Source organism: Delphinapterus leucas, chromosome 3 (genome assembly GCF_059928025.1).
Source record: "Delphinapterus leucas isolate spDelLeu-1000000601 "Yukka" chromosome 3, BTC_Dleu_Yukka2, whole genome shotgun sequence".
NCBI classification, from domain to species: domain Eukaryota; kingdom Metazoa; phylum Chordata; class Mammalia; order Artiodactyla; family Monodontidae; genus Delphinapterus; species Delphinapterus leucas.
Window position 1 is genome coordinate 72,482,499 of NC_143131.1, and position 8,122 is coordinate 72,490,620.

Below are 8,122 nucleotides of genomic sequence, written 5' to 3' on the forward strand. Positions count from 1 at the left end.
GTCCACCCCGCCTGCGCCCTGCAAGGCCAGCGTCTGGTCGCCTGACCGGCACTGGAAAACAAATCAACACGATTCTGTTTAAATGTAAGTTTCTTCAAGAGCCCGATATCTCAGTTACAAATAATTGAAGCTCCTTTTTAAAAAGAAAATAACTCCCTTGTAATCAACTACTTTATGTGCGGAAAGAAGGTGCCGTCACAGCAACTCGTGGCCGTCCAGGGCCCGCAGAGGGCGGCCGCGTCTAGCTGGCGAACGTCTTGCCCGTGTCCTCCTTTCCCTTGTATGTCTTCTTGCCGTGCGTGACCAGGATGTACCGGTATTCGATCATGTGCTCTATCTGCCTCTTCATCGTGATACAGAAGAGCATGACGAAGTGCATCACCAGGATGGGCCAGAACACCGGGACGTTGAATGCCTCAATGAAGGTGCAGACCATGGCCACCAGGATGTCCTTGGTCACCGTGTGCCAGGATTTAAACTCTGGGAGCCTTCAAATGGAGGACTGGAACTCCTCATTCTGTTTGGTTGGTAACGAGGGGCTATCGTCTGAATCTTCCATTAAGGAAGGATCCACTTTTGGAGAAAGGAAAGCTATAAGGAGATTTAGATGGATTCCCAAGGCATAGGTCACGATGTACCAACCTGGCAGCAGGTAAACTCGGATCATGTAGATGAAGCTCAGGCCCAGCGTCACCACCCATCGCACAACCGTGTATGGAGTAGACTTGTCCAGCCAGGCCCGATAGACCTGGCAGCAGGTAAACTCGGATCATGTAGATGAAGCTCAGGCCCAGCGTCACCACCCATCGCACAACCGTGTATGGAGTAGACTTGTCCAGCCAGGCCCGATAGACCTGTCTGAGACTTGTGAAAAATCTGTACACCACGGAAGGTTTCCCACGGACGGAATCTCCCACACTGTCACCTTCGGAGCTGCTGGCGGTCCACTGCCACCAAGCGCGGTCTCCCGAGGGCCGTGGGAAGGAGGAGGCAGGTGGCGGCCACATGGGCGCTTCGCTCGGTCCGGGAAGAGGCAGCCGAGCACCTGGAAGTTCTGTTTTTCTTTTTTAATAAATTTTATTTATTTATTTTTGGCTGTGTTGGGTTTTCGTTGCTGGGTGCGGGCTTTCTCTAGTTGCGGCGAGCGGGGGCTACTCTCCGTTGTGGTGCACGGGCTTCTCACTGTGGTGGCCTCTCCTGTTGCAGAGCACAGGCTCTAGGCACGCGGGCTTCAGTAGTTGTGGCACGCAGCCTCAGTAGTTGTGGCGCACGGGCTTAGTTGCTCCGCGGCATGTGGGATCTTCCTGGACTAGGGCTCGAACCCGTGTCTCCCGCATTGGCAGGCGGATTCTTAACCACTGTGCCACCAAGGAAGCCCCTGTTTTCCTTAATCCTTGATATATCTTATATATTGAGTAGTTCTAAGGTAGAAATTGCTGACATTATGTATTATACTGTTTTAAACTATTTTTCCTAGAAAATATTTTATTAAAAAATATATGTTATGTCCTATCGTGAGGTTTTGAAGCTTATGCATTCATGTGTAGGTATGTTCTACCTTTGTTTGATGGCATCTACTTGAAATAGGTAGAAGGTATGATTCTATTTATATAGCAGTGGTCTTTGCAACTAATGTTACACATAAGGAGGCATTAGGATATGTCATTGGGATAAGCCACTCTGACTTGTCACTTGTAAGGTGTGCCCTCCAAGTATCACAGTTTAGGAAAAAAAAAAGAAGTAACAAAGGCCAAACAGTACAGTAGCACATTCATATTATAAAGCAATGATAACAATCACAGCTACAGAATATTTTACAATATAAAAGGCTTTTTTTTCTTTACATCCATCAAGTGAGGTGGGTCACACAACTATTAATTGTCATCAATATAAGTGAGAAGTTGAGGTACAAACATAGTGATTTGTCCAAGACCATTTGATCAGTAGTTAAATTCTGCAGAGCCTTGAACCTGGCTCTTTGACTCTTAGATGATGGACCATAGGTAATCTAAGAAGATGCAGAAAATGACATTAGAATCATCCAGGAGGCCTTCAGACCTTTGGATCCTTGAATGACTCACTTGAATTAACTTAAAAGAATGTGCCGGTCCTCCTCCTTTTCCCTCCCCTGTGAGCTTGTGTATTCTGGTCCTACCTCTCCCTCCCCTCCTGTGCCACCTCATATAGACAGAACCACGAACGGGGAGGAACTTGATGAAGTCTCCAGGAGCAGGGCTTGACTCCATGGCTAGGCCTCCCTGCAAATGCTTTGCAGAACCTAAAAGCCTTAGCCAAATCTAGGGGATTAACCCAAAGATATTGCAAATGAAATCTCTGAAACCCGCATTCTGGCTCTAGGTTTGCCCGCCCTGGTCTCCACTGGGCAACCACTGACCAGGACATTTTAAACCAACTTTTGTAACTATCCACCTCTGGCATTTGATGCTCTCTGAACTAACTGTTTGGAAACTGAGGGAAGGAACCACCCCTGGACTTCATGGAATATTCTGCCTGTGGTATTTGGGCAGAAACAGGGTTGATAATTTTCCTGCATCATGAAAAGTCCTCTCTGAAATAATCATAGAACTATTTTATCACGAGTTTGTAACTGCTAAGCTCTGAAAAGGCCAACATGGAATTTTAGGCCACCTTTATCTTCTTCTGCCAAATTTCTCACCCTGCTGGAAGATGCCTGAAATTCCAATTTATTTCTTCAGTTTAAGATTTTGTTTCCCGTTCACATGCAAACAGAAAGATAGCAAGTTCAAATGCTATTCATCACAACTTAGTCTTAATAGGTCTCTTCTCCGCGGCATGTGGGATCCTCCCGGACTGGGGCACGAACCCGTGTCCCCTGCATCGGCAGGCGGACTCTCAACCACTGCGCCACCAGGGAAGCCCCACAGCTTAGTCTTAATAGGTCTCTTCTCCCTCCCTCCCTCCCTCCTTCCTTCCTTCCTTCTTTCCTTCCTTCCTCCTTTGTTTTCGTGTAGCTCACATTTATTGTACACATACTGTGTTCTAGATACAGTGCTGAATTAGCAATGTTTAAAGAAAAGTGCTAAAAATCCTGACACTTGTGGACTTGAATCCTTGCTTGCCACTTACAAAACTGTAGAGCCACGGAGAAGTAACTCAATCCTCAGGCACCTTTCACTTTCACATCTTAAAATGGCAATGTTAATACTAATGCCTACCAAACACAGTTGCTAAGAATATATAAGATAGCTTGTGAAACCTTTCCTAAAAAGTATATTTTGATAGCAAGAGAGGGGAGAACCCATGAGGGAGGACACTGGCCACTGAGAGGGACAAGGATAGGGAATTAGCCAGGCCTGAGGATAAATATCACCAATTTCATCATTTGCTTGAGAAATCTCTCATAGAAAGCTGTCTTTGGTTATTTCACCTTTGCATCTTTCCATTTCCTGGGCATAGTTCATGGTAAAGCTGTGTGGTGTCATGAAAAAGCAGTGAACAAGGAAATTTGTGTTCCGGTCCTGACCCTGCACCCATCAGCATGTGATAGGCCATGTTACTTTCCCAGATGTTATCTTCCTCCTCTATAAATTGAGGGAATAAAATGAAATGTATTGCACAGAGCTCTTCCAATTCTCAAAATGATGCATGATTCTAACTTATTAAAGACTTCCTCGACCACTTAAAATACTGTTTGAATGTAAGCATTCCCAGGTCCACTACAAAAATCCTATAGACGTTGTATCTCTGCATAGTGGCCAGAGAAGTACAGAGAACCACTTGAAATATTGTGGTAGAACTGAGCTGTGCTTTCTCAGAACTTCTCTGAGACCTGGGCTCAATTTGTAGGTTCTGGCAAAGCCTCCCAGAACCGCAGTATTTTATCATGTTTATGGAAGGAGATACCCTTCTCCACTGAAAAAAAGCATTACACTGGCAAAAAGAAGTACTGGGTTCTACCCATGGTTTTGGCACTAATTAATTAGGCAACCTTGAGCAAAGCAAATGACTCTGGACTTCATTTTTCTTGTTTGTGAAATGAGCTAAGTGTTCTAGATAATCTTTAAGTCTCCTTGTATTGACAAAATGCTCAATTACAGTCTCAGAACTACTTGATTGACTCATGAGTTAAGAAAAAATTTCAGATTGGAAGCCTCCCCTTAATGTGTCAAAACAGGTCAAACTATAACTTTTCAATGAAAAAAATTTCTTTTGCTAGCACCACTCTTAAACGTAATCATCTATCTTTCATGAAAACAATAATTGTCATTTTGTAGGTAGGGTGTTAAGGTCTCTAGTGTGCTTTGAATTACTTGGAAACCACACACACACAAACACACACACACACACACACACACACACACACACACACAGTGCACTTATAAATAACAAGTAAATTCTCTCCCCCACAAGGATACCAAATTTAGGCTGGAGAAGCATTCCACATGCTTTTAAACATAGATCTAGTGTCTAATAGCAAAGATCCCTACCACAGTACAGAATTTTTCCTTTTCTGTTTTTCTTCATTTGCTGAGGTTTTACATATCAGGGCAAATATTGGTCCTCTCATAAGGTTTTACTCTTCTTATTCTTGATCTTTTATCTATTTGTTGGAATACCTATTTTCTTGAGTTTAAAGAACCACTGATCATTAGACTCACCATTGATTAAATAATAAGTTTCCAAAAAAAGGAAAAAAATCACAATATTAAAAGTGTACCTTGATTAAAAGTTGCTTCCTGATTTTGAAAACCATAGTTGTGAAAAATGGGTATCTTGAATCAAGGAAGTACAATCAGTCATTCAAGTAAGGAGTAGACATATTTGAACTATTATCCAGAAGCCCCTGACTTTTCTGGGAAGCCTTTTCTAGTGGATCTTCCCTTTGAACTCTGGATATCCTGGATACTAACAGGCAACACTTCATCATATGCAGTGTCTTGACATTTGTATCCCAAGCTTCTGTGATAAGTTCTTCTGATTAAATACAGTTGTATGATCCTACCCTCTGAAAACTACTGGTGGATATATTGAAACAATTGCTCAGTTTCTCATGTTACAGATCCCTAGATCTTGTTGCATTGTGCAAACAAATTTCTTTTCTCCCACAAGAAGTAAAAGCAGAGCTCCTAGAAACAGAGCCGGGTTGCAAAATTATTGAGAGGCAAAAAATAAATTAAGAAGAGTCATGATTTTGCCAATCAGGGTGGGCAGAAACTGCCAATCAGGGCGGGCAGAAACTTATTGATACCCTGTTGGAGAAAAATAAATGCTAATGGTTATAAGTATAAAATTAAACTTTGGAATCTATGTTATCTTAGGTAGAAGGACCAGACAGTGAAACCAAAGATACATTCTGCCATTAGGACCATATTGCAGATTTGAATTCACTGAAAAGTGCAAAATTGGCTTAATCTTATACTTGGTGGTGATTGTTCAAGTTGCTAACCGATAGCTCTATTTTTTAGCTAAAGCCAATAGCTAAATTGTCCCATGGATTCATGATACAAAAGGGAAGTTTTGTTATTCTGTTTTATTTAAATGATATGAAAATTATACTTACAAGCTACCTAGATATGTGAAAAAATTTCTGTAAAGAATTCTAGGTGTCAGTTTAACCTTCATGGGTTTCTAAAATGAACTATCAGCTATATAACAATTTTATACTTGTGGAAAATTTTATACTTGTGGAAAGAGAGGCATATCTCTGGGTAGTATTTATACAACATCTCCTGTTTCCTCACCTCTACTTTATTTCAAGTATCCAAATGTGATTATGGGTACTCTCCTTACCTCTTTTTGCAGCCTCTGTTCATTTCCTTTCTTTCCCCTGGGCCTCAAACTTTCCCCTGAGATTCAGCTACAAAGCGTTACCTTTTGACAGGGTCCCAGAGGTAAAGTCTGTTGCTCTCTGTTCAAGTTGATTCAACTCCACAGATATTCACTGGATTATCATTATGGCTGGAGTGTTTTAGTAGATGCCTTTTCTTTTTCCTATCCTCTTTAAATCCGACTGCCCTGGCTCCTATTTTGCTAGGGACTCATTAGAAGGCCACAATTTATCTTTCAGAACTAATCTTATGTGATAATGACTTTACTCATTACCCCCGCTAGATAACTTCTGCCTTTAAATGGTGGTTGCCAATGCCTTTAAAGTTAAGTCTTGAAGTCTTAGTCACCGGGATTAAGCAAGGCCAGTTGAAGGTGCTCAGTGCTTCTCAAATTATACCATGTAGAAATTTCTCTATTCACTCAATAGGAATGAAGAGGTAGATCAGGAGCTAAAGCTGGCTTTGCTTTTATTTTTAAATATAATAAAAATCAATAAGAATGTGCTTTTAAAATGAGCTTTTTTTCTATTAATAATTTTATCTTTTCTCTGGTCTTTTGAAATTATTATTTTTACCAAATGACCACAATAAACTTATCACAGATTTTCCTTTTTTTTTTTTTTTTATTCGGTACGCGGGCCTCTCACTGCTGTGGCCTCTCCCGTTGCGGAGCACAGGCTCCGGACGCGCAGGCTCAGTGGCCATGGCTCACGGGCCCAGCCGCTCCGCGGCATGTGGGATCTTCCCGGACTGGGGCTCGAACCCACGTCCCCTGCATCGGCAGGCGGACTCTCAACCACTGCGCCACTAGGGAACCCCTTTACAAATTTTTCAAAAATCACCCTTGGCACAATCAAAAAGTGTCTGGAAATGTTCCAAATTAGGCTTACATTTGTATAACCATATTAATCTTCTCAAGCTGGAAACAATATATACAGAAACATTTTTCTATAAGTATTTACCAACATGCTGTGTTGAAAATCAGATAGGGTGAAATATTGGCATTTGATTGAATTGATCTAGTTAATATATGTACTATAAAAAGTATGTCAGTCCACTTACAGGCATTTAGTTGACACACAAATTTTAAAATTGAGAATGAGAGATTCATCAATAAGAACTGGAGAAGTATAAAATACTTCTCTTTTAAACAGTGTTGTCATTTAACTGATTGAAGATTTGTTTAAGGAGAAGAGTTTGAAGAATTCTCTTCCATGCATGAAGTGAGCTGATTGTTTGTTTCAACTGCTACTCTTAAAAAAGACTAGCTAGATAACCCAACAGTTCTTTTCTAAATCATGAATTATTGTATAGATTTGTAAAGTCTAAAATAATACAACTGCTCTCAGAAATCCCAGTGTCTTGCTGTTTAGTGTTCAAACAACAAATGAGACAACGAGAGCTGATTTGTTTTTATTTATTTTCAAAAAGTACCTGGGGAAATCACTGACTTTGTTCATAGAATTGTTTACCTGTTTTTAAAATTAAATCTGAATTCCTATAGATGGATTTCTTCTCTGAACATAAATATTGCTTATAGCTTGCCCTTAAAAATGATATAAAATATTTTTATAGGCAAAGAAGCAAGTAAGCTGAAAGGAAACCCCAGAAAACTTATCAGAGCATTTTCCTTTCATTGTGAGAACTGAGTTTACCTTGCAATTGCCTCAGTAAATCCTTGAAGATTTTCCTAAATCAACATGGTTATGAGTTGTCTTGCTGAGAATAATAACACTTTTTAGTACCCTTATTTCTTTTAAGTCCCTTTACATTTTGTGAGAAATCTTAACTTCTTGGTAAAAGATATTTTCATTAGAATAAAAATGGGACTTTCAGATGCCTGTCATTTTCTAAAATGCTTTGAAGTTTGAATTTTTTATGTATATCAAGAGAGTAACTCTCTCTGAATAGAGTGTACTAATGATAAATTTAAGATTTCAAGAATCAACCTACATTACAGTTACAAAAACTATACCTGCTATTGACATCACAGTCTGCTTTTGTGCAAATTTCATTTGTGACAACTATTTATTATGCTTATCAAACGGCAGGAAAAAGCTCCAACACTGAAATTTTAAAACTAGAGACAGGCACTGAATATAGATGGGCATTGGACCAATCAGATAATGTGATAAGATAGTGCCAAGAGGTCAAAGCAGTTGTAGAAAATGAAAGGAAGTTAAAGTATTCATGGCTATTCAAAAGCTCATTTTTTAAGAGTGCTATATTTCTGTGGGAAGCTTGAGAAAAGGGCAAGGTAGGCAGAATTCCAAGATGGCCACCAAGATCCCCCTCCCTGTTTTGTGTTAATC

At 40.4% G+C, this 8,122-nt stretch overlaps 1 pseudogene; it reads right to left on the minus strand.

The window, feature by feature from the left end:
• Window positions 1-207: 207 nt before the first annotated feature.
• Window positions 208-1,007, minus strand: LOC111188052 (protein RER1 pseudogene; annotated as a pseudogene).
• Between the last annotated feature and the right edge of the window lie 7,115 nt (window positions 1,008-8,122).